Source organism: Corvus moneduloides, chromosome 29 (assembly GCF_009650955.1).
Source record: "Corvus moneduloides isolate bCorMon1 chromosome 29, bCorMon1.pri, whole genome shotgun sequence".
Lineage (NCBI taxonomy): Eukaryota > Metazoa > Chordata > Aves > Passeriformes > Corvidae > Corvus > Corvus moneduloides.
In genome coordinates, this window is record NC_045504.1 from 492,141 (window position 1) to 512,425 (window position 20,285).

Sequence of the window (20,285 nt, forward strand, 5' to 3'; positions counted from 1 at the left end):
ACAGGCAGCAGAGCTGGAAGAGCTGCGGTACAGCACCGTTCACGTGTGCTGACGAAAGCTCAGCACAAAGAATCAGGCTGGGGGATGCAGCATCCTTGGCAGCACGAGACCCACAGAGTGAAGTGTCAGTGCTCATCCCATAGGTTACTCCTCCTGCCAGCGGCCCAGCACGAAGCTGCCTTCAAAATCTGGATAAGAAGACGGGTTTGAGCTGGTTTTGGGGAGGTTTTTGGTGTGTGTGTATATATAAATGTACATGTGTATATATATACACACACACACAGACATATAAATCTCGTGTATACAAAAATATATGTCGTATATTAGAATATACTATATAGCATATTAAACCTCACTATAGTAGGAATTTGGTATTAAATTAGTAGTAGTATATGTATTACAGATACGTATTTTGCGTTACCTTGTGCATCTGGCAGGGCGGGAAAGGGGGTTGGTGTTTGTGGTCCATACCAGGCCCACATTTTCCCATCAGAAGGTGTCTGGGCCAGATGTACCTTGAAAGGGCCAGTGAAAAGCCCATCTGGAGCCAGAGGATGCTGTGGGGACCTTGGGCATGTCAGTGAGGAACAGAGCTACTCTCCTCTGTGCAGATGGCTCTGGGATGAGCCCAGACCTCCCTTTCCAGGAGGCAGAGAAATCCCCAGCCCCAGAACCTGCCTTCCCCACCCCATTTTTCTCCTGCTCACACCCTCAGGTTTTGATGTTGGGAACATGTCAGCCACGTCGTCCTGAGCAGAGGGCAGCCACCGCGCCCTGTGCTGGGGAGGTGACAATCCCCATCCTGCACCCCACTCCCTTTGTTCCAGCCCTTCAGGCTTCACCCCATTGCTCTGCCTCATTCCAAGAGGGTACAGAGCCTCCTTCCACACCTGGCAGGGCTGTGCCTTCCCAGGCTGGCCCCTGACCCACCACTGTCCCTGCTGGGTCCCCACTGCATGAGCTCCCTGGATGTGGATGCCACGTGCACAGGGCAACTCTGCAGATCCGGGGTATGGGGCTGCTGAGCTGCTCCTGCGGGAGTGAGAGGGGCTGGAGGCCATAAAATCATAGAATCATGGAATAGTTTGGCTTGGAAGGCCCTTAAAGCTCATCTCATTCCCCCCCCCGCCTCTAGACCTTCCACTATCCCAGGGTATCCTGTCCAACCTGGCCTTGAATACTTCCAGGGATGGGGCAGCCACAGCTGCCCTGGGCACCCTGTGCCAGGGCCTCCCCGCCCTCATTGTAAAGCACTTCTTCCTTATATCAAACCTAAATCAACCTCTTTTAGTTTAAAAAAGCTCCCCCTTGTCCTATTCATCCTTTTACTTGGACTGAGGAAGAGGAGCTCAAGGCCCCTGTGCCCAGAGACCTTGCAAAGTCCTTTTCCTGCTTGAATTTTGGGGAGTTTCCCTGCAGAGCTGTTTGGTTCCCCCTTCCCTTCTCTCCCTTTTCTAACTTGTTGCTGGTGTGGGGGGAAATAAATGCTCTTAAAGAGTTTTGTGGCTGCAAAACATCTGGACAGCCCCAGAACTGCCAGGGTGGAGAGATGCCGGGGTAGGACTGCAGCAGTGGGACAAGTTGCCTTCATCCCTGGCCCCAGCCCCTGCCTGGTGGAAAGAACAAGGCAGCTGATCCCAAACCACCTGAAAACCACCTTGGTGTCCTCACGTCCCTTTGGGAGAGGTGGTGCAGGAGGTGCCGTTTTTGCTCCCCCAGCCAGGTCTGTTCTGCCTCGGCCACCCTTGGTTTGGGTGGACGCTGTGGTGGGGCGAGGGACCAGAGACCCAGGCAGACCCAGAGGGGATGGAAAGTCGGAGAGGGGAGGTGCTGAGCCTGTGGGATGGGTTCTGTGAGCTGTCCCATTAGTGGGTCAGGCTTGCACAGAGCACAGCACATCCTTGGGCTGTGCACACACCGAGGTGTGGAGGCAGTGCTGCTCCTGGGTCAGGGTGGCTGTGACAGGGAAGCACTGCAGTGCTGGTTCTCCCACCTGTCAGTGCTGGTTTGGGGCTTGGGGAGCAGTGTGAGGCCGTGGGCTGGTGGGAGCACTGGGGCTGGCTGCCCCTTCCCGCAGCCCCCACACATCCCGGCTCCATCGTCAGCCTGACCCCTGATTACACTCCACAGGCTCTGCATCGCTGCCGTTGCCCCAGCAACGTGTCGTCGCCACAGCAACCGTGACAACCTTATGTTCATTAATTTAAAAAGGTTCGCAGTGTAACAAATGAAATAGTTATAAGCTTGTCAGGGTGTTAAGGAGCAGGGGCTGACAACTTGCCCCCCTTGCCTGTGCCGCCTGAGCAGCCTGGCTCTGCCACGAGGTCCCCACCCCAGACCCGGCTTCATCCCACCATCTTCGAGCACAGTAATTCCTTCAGGCCAGTGCTTGGAGCATCCTGGCAGTGCAGCATCACTCGGTGACCTCCCCAGGAACAACCAGGGGCCTGATGCAGGTGGGGGCTGTGGCAGAGGGGGGTCTGAACCAATGACGCTTCTGTTGGGCCATTCCTGCTGTGGGGTGGCTGACATCTGGGATGGAGTCAGGGTTATCCCATTGTCCTTCCCCAGGGTCAGCACAGGGTTTGTCATGGAGGATAATTATTTTCATGCAGCACGTAGCACCTCAGTACCTGCACTATTAAAATGAATATCTTTACCTTTGTACCTAATACGATCGAGAGGGGGAGGATGAACAGATCAAACGCATGGCTATACACACATATATTCCTTAGGAAACCTGGACCGATCACAGATACCCTGGATAGCCTCAGCTGGGGGAAGGTAATCCCAGCTGGCTGAGCCTCGCAGCTGAGGTAAATCAATGTTTCCCTTGAAGTCCTGGGCCAGGTTGCTGACAGGTACAAAGAGGTATTGGAAAGCCGAAGCTGCTGAAGCCAGGGCAAAGGACACCAGTTGAGGATTTGGCTCTTACTTCATTATATACCATTTTGCTGAAGTCTCAGCGGATTTCAAATTGACCAAACCCCTTTAATCTCAAATAAAGGCCATTCTCTGGCTTTTTGTAAGTGGAAACACAAAAGGAACTGGTTTTAAAAAAAATCCTGCCATTGCAATTCTGCTTGGCGAGCTGAGAATAAGGTCATTTTTCAGCAAGAAAAGTGTCCGTTCAGTTAAAAATAAAAATGGTGAGTTCTGGGCCACATTCGTTCCTAGTGGAAGCCGGTGCTGGGATTGCACTGGTTTTTGTCAGCTGGGACCCAGGATTTCCCAGCTCCGACGCAGTCCCTTGCGCCAGAAAAGTGTTGGTTTGGGTTCAGGGTTTGTCCCTTGGTTCGGCCCCTGAGCCACACTCCTCACGATCACCCAGCAGCTCCAAAGCCTGGCCTTGCTCCCTCCATCCCCACATCCAGCCCTGCAGGCAAACACTGAGCAGGCTGGAGCTGGAGTCGGAGGATTCCTGTGGCAAAGGGGAGGTGGCAACTTCCAGGGCCCTGCTGTCTGCCCGGTGCTTCAGGAAGGGAAATCCAGCGAGCACCCTGGGTGCTTGTCTCCTTGCCTTCAAGAGATCCTTCAAAATCTTTCTCAATAATTAAACAAGCAAGGTCTAAAAATAGCACCAATATCTACTATATGTGGCAGAATAATTTAAGGGGAGAGCAGGGAAGAAAGTGTCCTCAGTGTCCCAAACTTCCTCCTCCCCCAACCTCAGTGTGCTCCTGATGAGTGCAGGGAGGCTGCTGGATGTCGGGAGGCCCAGGTCTGGTGACAGATGCCTTCCAAAGCAGCCAGGTTTGGGGATGTTTCATTCCCTGGAAGAGGCTCTTTGGCAGCTTTTTATGCCAGGGTGGGCTTCAGAAGGGCACGGCAGCCTCGGCTGCGGGTCCCAGGCTGCAGCAGAGAAGGCCTGGGACCCACACCTGTGGCTGAAAGCATCTTGTCCACCTTGGGCACTGGCAGCGGGCATCCCAGGTCTACCCCAAAGTAAGCTGGTGGCACAGATGACCACCCAGCACATGGCACAGATGCTGCTGTGTGTGGCAGCCCGGGAACAGCATCCCCAGGAGCGGCAGCTGGAGCCTTAAATCTGAGCTCTCCTGAGCTCTTGCTTATCTCCAAAGCTCCCAGCACTGAAGAGGGACTGTGGTGGAGCAGATAAACCCATCACTTGAAAGGGGCTGCTGGAGCCTTGGCTCGAGGGAGAGGCAGCGAGGTGAGGTCCTGGGCTGGGGGAACTTGGCCCTGGGGGGTGCTGGGATTTGGGGCTGTGCCCTGTGGTGCTTGGAGGGGGCTGGCAGTGCTCTGACTCATGTGAAGAACCAAGATGAGACTCAGTGTCAGCAGTACCATGGCACCGCAGCGTGAAATGGAACTGCCACACTGAGGGCTGGTGATGATCCCAGCTGGGAGCTGGCAGGGATAACTGGGACGGCAGGGTTAGTCAGGATGCCATGGCAGGTTAACTGCTGTGGCAGGGTTCACTGGGGTGCTGTGGGAGGGTTCACTGGGATGCTGCGGCAGGGTTCACTGGGATGCTGTGGGAGGGCTCACTGGGGTGCTGTGGCAGGGTTTGCTGGGGTGGTGTGGCAGGGTTAGATGGGATGGTGCTGCAGGGCTCACTGGGATGCTGCGGCAGGGTTTGCTGGGGTGCTGTGGCAGGGTTAGATGGGATGGTGCTGCAGGGTTCACTGGGATGCTGCGGCAGGGCTCACTGGGATGCTGTGGCAGGGTTTGCTGGGGTGCTGTGGCAGGGTTAGATGGGATGCTGTGCCAGGCACGCTGTGAGCATGAAGAAAGCTCTTCTTGCAGCATGGAGAAGCCATGTGGAAAGGGAGCAGGGCTGAACCCTGGGGAATGCTCGGGAAGAGTAGAAGGGGAATGGATTAGGAACAGACAGCAGCCTCTGGGGCAGAGCGAGGGGGGGAACCAGCGTGCAGCTTCTCGATCCCCATTTGGGACACCCCAGGACCTGCCCATTGCCCAGAGAGGGTAGCCAGCCCAGCCTCCCAAAACTCCTCACAGAGAAAGGCAAACAGCTCAGCCGTGCGTTGCATAACCAGGAAAAAAGGCGTCCTCGTCCTCGGAGCCGAGTGGCTGCCGGCCAACTTTGGCATTAAAGTGGAGCAGAGGATACCGGGAGGGGAGCGCGGATTAGGCGGGGAGGAGACGGGATCAAGTGAGCAGCAGCGAGGGCAGGCTGGCCGCAGCCTCACGGAGGGTCACGCTCCCCAGGGCCGCGGCCAGGAGGGATCCAGCCTCCCTTCCTGGTGCAGGGCAGCCGGATCTGCGGTGCGGAGCCCCGGGCACCTCCCATCCATGCCAAGGATGGGTCGGACCCACGGCGGCGAGGCTGCCTTGACTCACGGGTGATAAGGAACTCACCCAGGAGAGGCTTTTTGTGTGCGATGGGCTCAGTCTGTGCAGGTTTAACTGGCTGGGCGATGGGGAGGCGCCGGGCCCTTTCATTAGGGCCAGGTGTGTGTGCAGGAATCACAGACAGCATCTCGAGGAGGAGGGGATGGAGATACTTGTGTTCAGCACTGAGGTTCTGTCTGCAGAGACCCGGAGCCTTGCTTTCTCTGAGCTGCTGAGCATGGAGCTGCTCTGGATCTTGCACTGATTCAGCAAGATGTGAAGGCTTGTAACTTTGGGAGTTCTTGGAAATTGGGCTGCTCCCAGTCAGCAACTACTCCTACACACGGAGGAGATACGCTTGCTTGGGGAGCTTCTGCAGCTCTACCCACTGGCTGCCGCAGCCACTGCCTGCACCAGAGTGGGGCTGCAGTTTTGTGCTTGGGAAGAAAAAGGAGAGAGCAAGTTAATTTAAAATTGCAAGGTGCTCCAAAATGCTCCCAGTGTCCATTAGCTGATAAGCATTGTGCTGGGCTTAAGCCTCCGGGGGGGCTAAAACATGCTAAAAGACGCTTACCTAGCTGAGAAACCCCAGCAGCAGGAGATGGGGGGGGTTCTGCTGTGCCCATTCTGCCCCAGGAGCTGCTGCTGTCCCAGCTGGATCCCTCCAGCACAGACCAGCAAACCCCAGCTGGGTTTGCTGCCTGCAGAATCACAGAATTACAGGTTTGTTTGGGTTGGAAGGGACCTTAAAGCTCATCTCGTTCCACCTCTCTGCCACAGGCAGGGACACCTTCCACTAACCCAGGTTGCTCCAAGCCCTGTCCAACCTGACCTTGAACACTTCTAGGGATGGGGCAGCCACAGCTTCTCTGGGCACCCTGTGCCAGGGCCTCATCAACCTCCACAGGGAAGAAATTCTTTCTAGTATCTCATCCTCTGGACTCGCTCCAGCAGATCCATGTCCTTCCTGTGCTGGGGGCCGGAGAGCTGGAGGCATCTCTGCAGGTGGGGTCTCACCGGAGCCGAGCAGAGGAGCAGAACCCCCCATTTATGTGCTGCCCACGCTGTGGGATGAGCCCCACATACGGGACAGCACTGACTGCCAGTTTGTATTGCCAGGTCACATCAAGCTTCTCATTCTCCAACAGCCCCAGGTCCTTCTCTTTTGGGCATTTCCCACCAGGGTTTGACCCTGGCAGTTACCCCATAGAGTGTCGGCCCTGGTGAGCAGATCCCGCCCTTGCAGCGGGGTGAAGGCAGCAGCATGCTGGGGTTGCTGGCAAATAGTCCTGACCAGTGGCCAGGCCGAGGCAACACCGATGGTTTGCAGTAGCAGTGGGGTCCTCCCCCACCCCCTCCAATTTATCAGGTGTTCTCCAAGCCTAGCAGCCATGGTAGCCCGGCTCAGGACTGGATAACTCTCCTGTTGGCTCGGTGCCCTGAGTGGTGTGTCAGGGAGGATGAGGATGGTCTATCCCCAGTGAGAGTGCTGCTGGCCTCGGGGATGCTCGTGCAGGGCTGCCTCTGCCTGTCGCCCACAACGGGTGGCCCCCACTGAGGGTGGCTGCTTTCTGCAACTTGAGTTATTTTAATTTTTCCCCCCCTCTCTCGTGGTGGCTCCTGTTTGAGGGCTCACCACGATTGCTCCCACTCACCCATCTGTTTGCCTTTGGAAGCTGAGCATTCCACAGGCTGGGTGCAAGTGTGGCAGTGCCGGTGCTGCTGGAGGCACTGGGCAGGAGCTGGGGATGCTCGAGGGCAGGACATTCAGGGCTGCAGTTTGTGCCCAGGGGAGCTGAAGGGCAGTGTTTTTGCACTCAGCTTTGCATCAAAATAAGGGTCAGAGCCAGGGATCTCTGTCCCCCAAGAGCCTTGCAGTGCCAGCGCCCGTGGCACGCTGCCCAGGCTTCCCGGCCTTGGGTCCAGGATCAGGGCGAATCCCGTTTTAAGGCAAAAGGTTATGGGCGGGAAGGAAGCAATCACAAAGCAAACACCACAGCCTTCTCCAACCGCACACTGCTCTGGCACAATAAATAGAAGAAAAGGGACAAAAATAGCCCCTCGGGTTGCAGCGCGGACACAGCAAGGAAGCAGGGCTGTGCTTTGGGATGGGGGTGCTCTCCTGCCCACCCCGATGCCCTGAGTCATGGCCAAGGGGATGTCCTGCAGCGCTGCAGCTGCCAGACGATTTCCTGGGGCAGAAATGATGAGTGGGCTTCAGGGAAGGTACCTGAGCCCTTGTAAAACTCACTGCACCCCACACCTGAGCCCTTGCAAAACTCACTGCATCCCACACCCTGGCAGAGCTCTGGCACTTCCTCTGCGTGCAAACCCTGTTCCCCGCCCCCAGGACCCAGCTGAGCTGCACCGTAATTCGGGCAGAGGCAAAACCCAGATGTGAAGGCACAAGGACTGGCTGGGGGCCCGGCAGCCGGGAAAAAAACACGCGAGTCTGGCTCTGGCTTTGGGAGAGGGTTCTGAGAGCTCGCACGTCGAATTGCACGCTGCCTTCCCTGGCCAACAGAGCTCCTGGTCCCCGTTGGGGTGGGTTTGGAGCACGGCGGGGAGGAGGGGAGGGTGGCGGCATGGACCTGGAAGCAAAAATGTGTTGACACTCCCGTGCAAGCCTTGTGATGGGCGAGAAAAAGCCTCATCTTCCCCCAGCCTGCACTGACTCCCCGCGGGGTGAGCCAGGAAACCCCTCCCGGCGGCACCAGGACCCGGGTCCCGTCTGGGTGGGGGGTTCAGCGGGGTGGCCGCTCCCGGCGCGCCCCCTCCCCGCGCGGCCCCGCTGCCGGGGTGCGCAGCTGGAGCCCTCCCAGGGCCCTGCCGCTTTAACCTGCCTCTCCCACGTGCTGTCTGGTTGTGCTGGAGACGGTGACGCAGGCAGGACGTCAATGGACGCTGTGGGAGAATTTAGACTTGGAGAGGAAGGGGGGCAGGGAGGAAGGGAGCGCTTGCAGGAGCGGGCGGCCGGCGGGGGTGCACGGCCGGGGCAGGAGGGACCCCGCACCCAGCCTTGCAGGGTCGCCCGAGAGCATCGCTGGCAGCTTCGCTCCATGCGATGTTCCCCCCCCCCCCCGGCATATTTTGGGGCCCCCGCCAGCTGCGAGGGCAAATAAAATAATCCTCCTCCCGCGCCCAAGGCGGGGTGGGCGGCGGGGGGGCCCGAGGGGCCACGTGAAGGCGACGCTTCCTCCGTGCCCGCACGGCCCCCCCGCATTGTCACCACACGTGTGCCACTCTGGTCCTCGCGCGGGTCGGGCACGCAGCGCCCGGGCTGTGCCGTGCCCTGGGCCTGTCACCCCAGCACAGGCAGCAGGTCACGGGTGCCCCAGGAACAGGGCTGGCAGGGACCCGGGAGATCACCGGGGCTGTCCCTCGGCCCGGGGCTGGAGAGCTGGGATTGACCCCGTGAGTGCCTCTGCGTGCACAGCTCCGCTCCTCTCCCCGTCCCCAGAGATGGGCTGTGCAACTGCCAAGGGCATCACCCCCACCCCAGGCCAGGGTCCAGCTGATGTGGCATGACAGGACCCCCATCCTCCTCTCTTGCTTTCAGCTCTGCGTACCAAGGGCACCAGCACTGCCAGGGACAAGCTGGCAGTAGCACTTCCACGCCAGTGAGCGATGAGATGAGCCACGAACTTTGATTCCTCCCTGCATCCAACCGCAATCTTTAAGAGCCAAACTGGTCTCCCCAAAACTGGCATGGAACTCTGCTCCCACTTGGTTCAGAAGGAGGAACACTGGCAGAGAGAGACAAAAAGTCGTGGCAAGGAGGGTGGAGATGCTGCTCTGCAATACAAGACTCTGCTCTCAGCCTTTTGGCTTTGCCCCCAGCCCTCACCCCACTCCCCTCCCTGTGCTCTGTGCAGGAAAGGAACAAGTGTCTTCCACTTTAGGTTATTGGGTGCCTTTTATGGTTTTTTTTTTAATAGCCTGAGGGTGTAGGTGGCTGCATATCTTGGAAGACCCAGAAGTCCTGCCTCCTTCCCCCTGGCATAGGGCAAGGGAATGCAGTTTCCACTGTCAAGAGGCTGTGCACCAGCTGTACAAAGCAGCAGCCTGGTGTGGGAAGGGAGTTACTCAGCATTCGGTTCCCAAGAGACAAAAAAAAAAAAAAAAAAAGCAGCTCAAACTGACTTTCCAAAATACTTTGAGGTTCATAGTAATGTTCTTGTCTTTGTCTCATAAATATCCTGGGTTGGATCCTTCCCTCGTTTCCATCCCGTAACTCACAGAGAGGCACCAGAGCGCGGCTGCTGCGTGTTATTCTGACTATTTTTATTTTTTATTTCTTTGGATACATGATCTCAGTTGATTGGAAAACAAACCCCAGAGAATCCTTGAGGAGAGACTGCAAACAGCTCTTGGTGAGATGACTAATCCCATCTCTATCTAAACCAACAGCGTGCTAAAAATAGCCTTATTTCTAACAATAAATATAATAAAATAACTAACTGACAACAAACAGCCCCAAAAAGCCAAACACACTGAAAAGTCCACTAGAAATACATATTAGGATGGGGGAAGGAGCCAGCAGGAAACTGTGTCACTGAGTCAGAGGGGTGGTGGCAGCCGAAGTGCCCAGTGATGCTTGGTCAGATCCAGCCTCTCTGTCGAGACCATCTTTACCTCTTGCCCTTGTGCCTTTGCTTTCTTTGTCCCAGATCAATGTGAGGAAGGTACATGGGCACCAGACCCTGGGGAAGCTCATCCCAAAATCACCATCCCGGCCTCAAGCACCCGCTGAGAGTGGGACCCCCTACCCCAGCTCCAGGTGCAGGTCCATCACCCACTGGCTTGCTCCGTGCCCACCAGCCTCCCCGGGCCCTGAGCTCACCACACACCTTGGATAATTTGGATAATTTCCCACCTACTTTCCACACACCAGGAGCCTCCCACACCTAGTGTGTTGCAAAACAACCCCCTCAGCTGAGTCACTGGCATTGGGGAACCTCTTCCTGCCCTCCCGGCCTGGGATGGGGCTCAGGGCAGAGCTGGCCATGACGAACAGCCGTGAAGGGAGCACGCCCCAGCCCCATGCCCTGTCACCCCAGGCCCTTGGGGAGAACACTGAGTGTTTTGGGCTTGTACAGTGCCCTGTGTCGTGGAGGCCAGTGCAGGGGGACCACGTGCTGCTGCATTAATGGCTACAGGCATCATCTGGGTGAAAACACCTGTCCCCATGCCCGGCAGCTCCCCGTGCTGGTTTTGTGCTCCAGTGACACTGGGAGTGCTCATATTCCTGGTGTTTCAGCTGAATGTGACCCAACAGGGCTGGGACATCCCTGTCACTGGCCCCTAGTCCCCCTTGAGCTGGGACGGTGGCTTTGTATGTGACAGAGCCATCACTCGGTATTCCTGTCTTACGGGGCACTGGAGTTGCACCAGACTCGTGCCAGCTCCGTGTCACCAGTACGGAAGGGGGGTTGCATTCTGCCAGTCAGGGGGAACCATGAAACATCTACCGTGGAGGCTCTGATCCCTGGCACCAGTATTTTTCTGCTAGGAGCAGTCCCACACCAGCCTGATTTTTATTTTACTGCATTGAACGGCACGTGGGAGCCTGCCCAGGCCCTCCATGCCACACACGTCCCTGGGAAAGGAAAGCCTGTGCCCCCTGCTGACCCCCAGCCCTGCCATATGGCTCTGCTCCAGCATTCCCAGTGGTGGAAGAGCTCATCCAGTGAGATCACCAGCCCCCACCACGCCACTCAGTGCAGACCTGGGGTGTAGATGGGTAGTCTGCATCCCTCCAGCCCTAAGGATGCTTGTGCCCACTGCTGACACTGCTCTGAGGCTGTGGAGAAGTGGCACTGGACATGGTGGTGAGACAGGAACAGAACCAGTTACTCAACCCCCTAAAAACCAGATTCCTGCCCCAATTCACAGCCCCAAACTGTCCTGGCACGGAGGTGAGCATCACTGTTTGACCTGTTGGATTTCTCGCGGGTAGCACAAAGCGATTTATCTGGGTTGTGGCTACTGGAGGAGCTGCGAATGTAGTACCCAGGCTTGGAGCAGGGTCCGGGTGCCGCGGCCCTGCTGCCGAGGAGCGCAGGGAGCCCAGGGCTGGTGCCATGTGCTCGGCTGAGGATCTGGCGCTGTGGGAAGGGCCGGGGCAGGGCCGGGAGCCCGGGGAGCCCAGTGCAGTGAGGCCGGCAGGGGCAGGAGCAGCCCCGGGGCTGTGTCCGGGCACACGGGACAGCATCGCACCCACCAGGGCTCTGTGCTGGTGCCTCCGACTGCCGGAGCCAGCATCCTGGCAGCAGAACTGGGACCTTCACCGGCAGCTGATGTCACCTGTGCAGCTTTAGGGACACTTGGACCCCACTGACCCACTGTCCTGAGCCCGACCCCCCATGGAAGCTGGGGCAGAACCCACCATGCCCCCATCACCCCGGGGCGGCTGCTCCGGCCGCGGGGCTGGGCTGGACACTCCTGCCCACCCTGGGGAACACGAGTGGAGCCAGGCCGGGCCCTGAGGGTGAGAGAGGGGAGGTCCGGGCTCAGCGCACCCCCCTCTCCCCCCCACCCCCCCCGCCGGCTAGTGTTCCCCCTCCCCTGCTCACCGCACCCCCGGGCCTGGCTCGGCTGCCGGCTCAGCCCCGGTAGGCCCCGGTTCCCCCCCGGCTCAGCCTCCCTTGGCCCCGGTCCCACCCCGTCCCCCCCGGCCCCGCTCGCTCCCCCCCGCCGCGGCCATTGGCCGCCCGCGCCGCCGCCGCCGCCCCTGACGCTGGGCCGGGCCCGGCCATGGTCGCTCCCCGCCGGCTCCGCCGCAGCCCCGGCAGCGGCCGGTCCGCGCCCCGCTCAGGTGGGTCCCTCCCGCTCTCGCGCTTCTTCGCTGTCGGTTTTTTTTTTCCTCCTTCTAATTGTTATTTTTAATTATTTTTGATTTCTTTTAACGTTTCGCGATTCTGGCGCTACTTCCGAGAACGCCCCCCCCCCACCCCCCCTTCCCCGGGCGGCCTCAGGGGGGGCGCGGAGCCCCGCTCCGCCCGGCTGTGCTTGGGGTGGGGGGAGCGGAGGGACCCCCCCGACCCCCGCGCCGCACGGAGCCGCCCCGAGGCGCGGGGATGGGCGGGGGCGGGAGCAGCGGCGGCGGCGGCAGCGGCACATCCTCCCCCCGCGCCCCCCTCCTCCCTCCTCCCCCCTCGGCTTCAAAACAAACCGTCACCAAAATGGTGCAGAGGTGAAGGAGGGAGCGGGAGGAAGGGGAAGAGGTGGCGGCTCGGCCTGGGCGCTGCGGGGACAGGTGAGGGGGGCGCGGGACACGGGGGGACTCGGGACACGGGGGGACGCGGGACACGGGGGGGATGCGGGTGCCGGGTGCGGCACACGGGGATGGTCCCGCTGGGTGCTGCCGATGGGGTGGGGGCGGCACTGGAGGTGCCCACCCCGCTCCGGGGCAGTGGGCAACGTCCCCGTGGGACCCCCGTGGTGGCAGACCACGAGCCCACCGCGACACTGCGTCCACCCCCGGATGGGACCCGCTGCGGCCTGGCGGGACCCAGGGAGAAGCAGGGCCCAGTGGATTTCGCGGGCTGGGGAGTGCCCTCCTTGGCAGGCCATAGGGTGATGACATCGGGGCTGTGGGGGGACCCGCCGGCGAGGCTTCGGGTGCCGGTGGCGGCTGCGGTTTGATTGGCAAGAGCAGATTTTGGGAGAGCCGGCGGTAAATCGAGTCCTGGAGCGCCCATGCCTTGGCCGTGCGCCGGCTCCGGAGCCGACAGCTGGGATTGTTTGTCCGGGGGAGGCTCAGCGCCTCAGCTCCATCCGACAGCGGCCGGAGCAGGGTATCGTGGTGGGGCCAAACCGCGTCACTACTGCCACGGCCTCCCCGGGGTGTCGAGCTCTTCCTTGGCCAGAGGGACCGGCGATGCTGAGCAGGGATGCGGTGACAGGGCGTCCAGCATCTGCGGCTGTTCGGCATCTGCGACGCCGGTTTGCCCGCAGCTTATCCCTTTCCTGCAGCTCCCAAACCCCTTTGGCTTTGTCGTTGGTTTTTATTTTTTTTATTTCTTTTCCTTTTCTCCCCTCACGCACAAGAGCAGCGCACGGTCAGTGATACATGTGCGTGTGCCACACACGCAGCTCTTCCCCCTGCACGCGTGGAGCCCCACGGTACCCCCAGCTCTGCATAGCCATCAGCTGGGCTGTCGCCCCCTCTTCATCCTCCACAAGTGTCGGAGCTGCCACACGGTTTTGGCTGGTGACTCCCCCGTGCTGCGGGCAGGGGTCTGGGCAGGGACAGAGACACCTGTGCTGGTGCAAATTCCACTGGCACTTCAGCTGAGCACCTCTGCCTGCCCCCATGCCAGGAAGGTCTGATCCTGTCCCTCCAAAGTCCCTTCTCCCGCAGTGGCTGTGCATGAATTTTTGGGCTGGTGTTGCTTCACCAAGGTGGGTGTTCTCAAACCACTGTCCCAGGACAGCCAGCCTGAAATCTTGCTGCTGTTGGGGACGGGGCCGTGCCAGCCTCAGCGTGATGGGGATGCTCATCAGGCCAGGGGTGCAGGTTTTGGGTGCAGGTAAGGGTTATTCTGGGTACATTCTTTCCTTCCCTGAGCCGATTCGGTGCTGGTGGCCCTGGCCTGGGAGCACCGAGCTGCCCCTGTCCCTTTGGAGCTCAAAGCGCGCTGCTTGCCCTGCCCTCAGGATCATTGCCATGGGCTCCTGAAGGTCACGGACCTCTGGATGGGCCTCATGGCTTCTCCTTTCCACCCCCACCACCTTGCCCTTCAGCCCCTGCAGTTGTCACGGCTTTGCCAAGCCGAGGCATCTGCACTTGTGCTGGCTCGGAGCAGGTGGCCAATGTCCCCGCAGCGGTGGGGGCCACTGCTCGGGTTTCACTGGTGCCTCTGCCACAGCAGGGATTTAACGTGCTCATGTTGAAGGGGCATTAGCTCCCATGTCAGGTGGCTCGGGGCTTCCACTCCTGCCTGGGCTCTTCCCCGGCTCAAACCAGCGTGGGGGCTCCTCATGCCGAGCAGTCACGTCCCTGTGTGTGCTCGGTCCTGCTGGGGGGCTCTTGGGACCTTGAGAAGTGCTGGCTTTGTCAGTAGGTGACCTTGGGCATGTCCCTTTTCTTCCCCATGCTTTGGTGGTGTTCTCGGAATGGGAGAGGTGGTTAATGTGTTTAATCCCCCCCTCCTCACTGCTAAGGGGCTCCTGGCTCCTCTTGGGAAGTGCAGCTGCAGAGCTGGAAAGGGCTGTTGCTATTTCTTGCTGTCCCTGAGCGGGCAGGGCGGAGGCATGGACGGTGCTGGAGTCACCCGGGGTGGATTTTTCCCAGGCTGCCAAGTGAAACAAGTGGGGTCTGAGTCTCATTTAATGCTGCAGCCCTTTACTGTGACTGGCAACATAAAGGAGCCTAAATATGGTCATAAACCGCATCCACTTCAAGGTCCCTTCGTGCTGCCAGGGCAGCCTCACGGCGGCTTTGTGAGAGGGAGAACAAAGCCGAAAGTGTCGGACGAAAAGTACGGGAGCGGGACCCAGCTGCCGCGGTGCTGGCGCGTGCCGGGAACTGGTGCCGGCAGCTGCCTGGCAGGGAGGTGTTAATGCTGGTGCAGGCCCTGGCTCACGAAGGAAGGATGGATGTGAGGGTGGGAGGAGATGCTGCCTGGCACATCCCGAAGGAACAGGAGGGCTTCAGCCAGGTGTGGAGGGCTCAGCTACAGGCTATGCGTCTGGCACCCTGGGCGAGTCATTTGAACCTAAAAAAGCATCTGTGGTGAGGGGCAGAAATTGCTTTTCCCTCTTTTTTTCCAAGCCAGAGTGCTTCCCAGGGTCAGGTTGGCATCGCCTGGAGTGTGCTGGGAGGAACCCGCCATGGGGTGCTGCGTGGCATCTCTGCTCTGTGATGGATTGCAGGGAGGTGGCTGTTTTGGGAATGAAGGTGAAAGAGGGAGAGGGGTGTGGGTTGCTGACATTGACTCTGCTCCCCCGGACCACTGCTGCCTCGCTGGGTGCCCCCGACAGTGGTGGTGAGATGCCATGTGGAGCTGTGCTGGTGTGAGCTGGCCTGGAAGGTGGTGCCTGAGGCTCAGGAAGTGAGCAGGCAGCATCCCATTAAATCCTGTTAATACCTCGGAGTGCACACGGAGGTTACCCAAGCCATGGCGAGCTGCATGGGCGGCCATGGGGCTGCCGTGTTGGTGCTGTGCCGGACTTCCCCATCTGCAACCAGAGCTAAAAATATCCCCCTGCCTCACCCCGCCGCCGTCCCATCTGTTCGGAGGGTGAACTCCTCAGGCCAGGGGCTCTTTCTTATTTTTATCGCTATTTTGGCAGTTCCTGGAGGCTGAGCTGTCCCGAGTTCAGAGGTGACTCTATTGCAGATGACAGTCCTGCTCCCGGGAAGGTTTGGCTCTGCCGTTGAGCCCGACGCGGTGTGCAGAAAGCAAGTGAGGAGGAGGAGGGGGAGGAGGAGGAAGGCTGGGGAAGGCCATGCTGGTGCCATGGGGTGAGTGCTGGGTGCCCCTGGCTGTGCTTGCCCTCCGTGTGCCAGCAGGACTGTGGGGTGCATCACCCCCTTGCAGCCCCCCAACACTGTCTGGGACTTTACCACTCGATGTGACTCTCAGGGGCTTGGTTTTGTTTTTTCCTTTCCTTTTTTCCTCTAATTAGAGATGCTTTCAATAAAAAGCTGAAATTTGTTAATCACTTTGTTTGATCAGAGCTCAGGCAGTGCTGAAGACCTCTAGGTTTTTCCCTCTGCCTGTGTGAGCTGCAGTTTGCTTTTGCTTTCAAGATGGATCTCGCCGTCTGCCTGCCAGCAGCTCTGCCTCCCCGGATCTGTCGGTTTGCATCTTGCACTCCACTTTGCTTTGCTTGTGGTTCTTCTTTAATTTTTCCTTTCCCCTCACTCTTGGTGTCTCCCTGTTGTAGCTCCCCACTGCTTGCAAAACAGACAGGAACCTGCATCCTTTAAAAAATCCTAAAAAAAGTACCCATGTGGAGAGCAAGGGTTTGATAAATACTCCAATTTGGAGTGATTTATTTCGGGGGGTGGGGTCTAGGTTTGCTTTCTCTTAAATGGGGGCTCAAAAGATGGGGGAGTTGGGTCTCTGAGTTGCATGAGAAGAGTTTTTTTGGGAAACGTGGCCTGTTTTCGCATGGGTCATGACAAGGCTGGGGGCACACAGCAGCTGCTCCATGATACCCAGGCTGCTTCTGAGCTATAGGGGAGCACCACCCCTATATAAAAGGGGGCAATGAGATGAGGTGCATGCATGCATGGTGGGTCCTTGCTGCCACCATCCGTGTCACCTGGAAGGGCCTGGTCACGGTGAGATGTCCTGGTTGTGGTTGACTGCTGGAATGCTGAAACAGCTGTCGGGGCCTGTTCCCAATGCTGAGTACTGCCATGGTGCCCAGTGGACTTTAAATAGCTTCGTGCCCCTCCAGTGCCCAGCGGAGCGGGCATGCAGCGCTGCTCTTCCGCTGCCAAACGCAAAGCCCGAGTGGCCGGAGTGGTGCCGGGCGGGTGTCCTGGTGTGCGCGGTGAGGACAAGCTGGAAGGGCAGGATGGTGCCTGTGCTGGGATGTGTCAGGCTCCAGCCACCACCCAGGAGCCACTGTACTGTCCCATCCCGAAGCAGCCGGACTGGACCGTGCCGGGGCCGCACGTTTCCCTCCGTGCCGAGCAGGACACGTAGGGTTTCCCAACGTGCAATTAGCCCTTGGTTTTCCCGGAGGCGGCACACGGCCCTGCCCGTGGCTGCGCATGGAGGGGGTTGGCAGCACCCGTGGCCCGACCCTCCTTGCTTCCCGTGACCAGCGCTAGCTGGAATGCAGAGGTGGGGAGCTGAGCCCCTGCCATCTGTGCTGGCTGTGCCCTCCCAGCCCGGTCCTGCTGGCACAATGGCTCAAGGTCAAAGCCATGCACAGTGGCTTTGGGCTGCTGCTGGGCAGGAGCCGGCGCAGGGTGGAAGAGCTCCCACCTCCTGTCCTGAGTCACTGGTGGTTGGGGTTGGAAAGGGGGTAATTAAATGACCTATTTCTGGGCAGGGAGGAAGAGGAGGAGGAGGAGGAATCGTTTCTCTTTCCAGAGCTTCAAACAGCTTCCAGCAAGCGTCCGGCACAAACCCCAAACCGCTTCCAGGAGGAGGTGCCTGCAGCCCCCCCAGCTGGGGTGCTTGGGGCACGGAGGGGGGGCTGGGGGCTGTGGGGAAGGGTGACCTCCCACTGCAGCACTGCTGTTGCATCAGCCTTTTTTTTTGGAAGGAGGCAGGACAAATCCATGGCTCACGAATCTTTTTTTTACCTTTTTTTCCATCCCCAAAAAGTAGTAATGAGATTTGGGAAGCAGCACCTGCCTGCGGGGCCAGGTCCCTGATCTGAGCCCACCCCAGGGCTGCCAAGGGATCATTTTAGGATTCCTAGTGGGATTCCTCCTTCTCCTCTCTCCTCCTCTTGCCATAGGGGCTTATCAGCATCTCGTGCATGATGGATCCTGCAGCTCACGGCCCCAGGGGTGCTGGGGCTGTGGGTCTGGGGGTACCTGCTCTGGAGGATGTGGTGGAGCTTCAGGTGCAAGGTGTTATTGATGGATATAAGCAGTGGTTATAAATAGCCCTGCTTGGAAGTTTTCATCTTCCTTTTTAAATGGAAGTGCCTTTTGGAACAAAGTGACTTTCCTCCATCCTTTTCGAAAGCACCTTTTTTCTTTCCTTATTTTGAAGATGAATTTTTTCTTTTTACTCTTAAATTTTTTCCTTTCCAATTATTGGAAGACTTCAGGGAAAAATTGCTAGGCACCATACCCAGGAACACGTCCCATGTGGTGCAGGCGGGGAAAATATGTGGGGTCGGATTTGTTTGGTTTGGTTTTCCTTAGAAAAGAAATTGAGAATGGAAAATGTTCATGGCATCGGTGAGAATTTTCTGTCAAAGCAGACTGAATTTGGGGGGCTGAAAAAAACGGAGTTTGCTTAAACCTGCTGCATCAAGTGTAAAAAAACCCCATAAGTTAAATAAATTAAATTAATTGGATAAAGAGCTTCTGTTCAGTAAAAAACTGGCAACGTTTCTGGGTTTCTGTCTGGAATTTTTCAGTTGTAAAACCTGAAATCCTCCCCCACCCCTAGCAGTAACCTTGAGACATGGTGCCGGAGCAGGAGTTTCCACTGGCAGGGAAGAAAAAAATTACAATAAAGAATGTGGACAAATTATTTTGACCGACCAGCCTTTTTTTATTTTGCACAGACAGTCACCGAGACCGTCCTGCCCTGCAGCCGCTGTGCTCAGTGCTGGGAGCAGGAGATAAACTTCTGTGATGAGGGGCTGGGGCAGGGAATGGCAGGGATTGGGCTCCAGGCGTGGGTGCTCTCGGTCCGTGGTGACATCCATGGGGAAGGACCTTCTGCAAGTTTGGGACAGCCAAGAAATGGGTGTTTTTCACCCATTTTGGGTATACGGAGGCATAGAGTGGCTGTGTGTTTGTGTAACTGTAGGTGAGGGCTGAGCTGTCGTGCTTTGTCTAAATCTCGTGATAAACGTCCCCGTGGAGCTGGTACCCACAGGCTTCTTGCTGGCATCCGAGTGAGCTGCCAGCCCTGGGAGGAACAGCCTGCTTTGTCCGAATGCCAGTGGCTGGGAATGGTGTCCATCCCTGGGCTGCGGTGTCCTGTGGCACCTGTGACACCTCGTCTGGGTGGGGACCCTGGTGCCGCTCAGCTCGATGATGGGTGGCAGGTTGGAGTGGCTGAAGACCCCACAGCTTGTTAAAATCCCGGTGTTGCTGGAGCCTGGCTCTGCCACAAGCACCCTCCTCCTGCTGGGAACTGTGTGTGGATTTTTGGCCTTTAAAATTCCCCTGCAGGGAGCTCTGGCTTTGGCTCTGTCGGACACGGAGCCTGGCATGCGGTGCTTGGACTGGTTCAGAACCTGCTGGAAGAACCATGGGGGAAAGGAAAGCATTTGTGTGTCACCAAGCATCTCTGGTGCAGGCACCACTGCGGAGGTCATGGAGGTGAAGAGGTGCCTCCAGGCACAGTTACCACACTCATGGAATGGTTTAGGTGGGAAGGGACCTTAAAAATCATCTCATTCCAACCCTTGGGTTTATCCCAGGGGATAAACCACATGTTCCCTGGAGACATGTCTGCCCCTAGGAAAACCCTGCGATAGTAGCAGATTTATTTCAATAACTGGAACAGGATGTGGAAGGGTTGGGTGAAGGCAGGGCTTACTTGGACGTGGGCATGGGGCAGCTTTCCATCTAGTATTCCAGTGAGGAGCAGCACTTGGGATCACATGGACAGCGTGTGCATGCCAGCTCTCCTCTGAGAGCATGGACCAGCGTGGGGGCTCCTGGGAAGGGCGCAGGGGGTTGGGATGCAGCCAAAGTCAGGCCTCATCTCCAGCCTCGTCCCTTGGGTGATGTTTTCCCAGAGAGCTCCATGTGCCACTGGCCATCTCGCTTTGCAGGACTTAGGAGGATTCGCCGCCCCATCTTCAGGGTTTTAGGCACAGGGATCGATCACAGATCCATTCTCAACCTTCCCTGACTCGGCATGGCCGTCCTTCCCACGCACCGGCAACGAGCCGCCGGGAAAACTAGCACCTCTCGGCTTGTTCGTTCAAAAATATCCCCAGCCCTGCGTGGATGCCGCTGCCAAGATGGGGAGCGGAGCCGGCGCTACCTCTTAGCAGAAATCTGTCGCCTCGCTCGGCGGTGGGGAGGCTGGGAGGGAGGCTGGGATCTGTGGAGCGCTGAGCCCCAGCGCTTTCGAAAATAGAAGCAGAACAAATGGTTGGAGCAAGATGCTGGTGGCGAAGGCAGCCAAGGCTCTTCCCGCGGCAGCTGGTGGCTGCTTCTTGCTCCTCCATCAATCCTCTCTCCAGAGCTGGCATTTCCTTGCGGGGGGGAGAGGTGAACATCTGGCTCTTGGGGCGGCCTGGGGCGCGGCAATGCTTTATGGGGTTTGGTGTGACCCCCCTGGGGTTTTGGTACGGTT

At 58.3% G+C, this 20,285-nt stretch overlaps 1 protein-coding gene across 8 annotated transcripts in view; it reads left to right on the forward strand.

The window, feature by feature from the left end:
• MEF2D (myocyte enhancer factor 2D) overlaps window positions 1–20,285 on the forward strand; it is a 100,841-nt gene that overhangs the window by 6,343 nt on the left and 74,213 nt on the right. For 4 of the 8 annotated variants that reach the window (XM_032093709.1, XM_032093719.1, XM_032093718.1 and 1 more), the window contains exon 1: window positions 12,051–12,133. The exons of 1 other annotated variant lie outside the window; for it this stretch is intronic. The gene's annotated coding sequence lies outside the window, so the exon portion shown is untranslated. Of the gene's footprint in view, window positions 1–12,050; window positions 12,134–12,452; window positions 12,575–20,285 lie in introns of those variants that run through there. 3 more of the 8 variants (XM_032093711.1, XM_032093712.1, XM_032093713.1) reach the window with 2 other exon arrangements.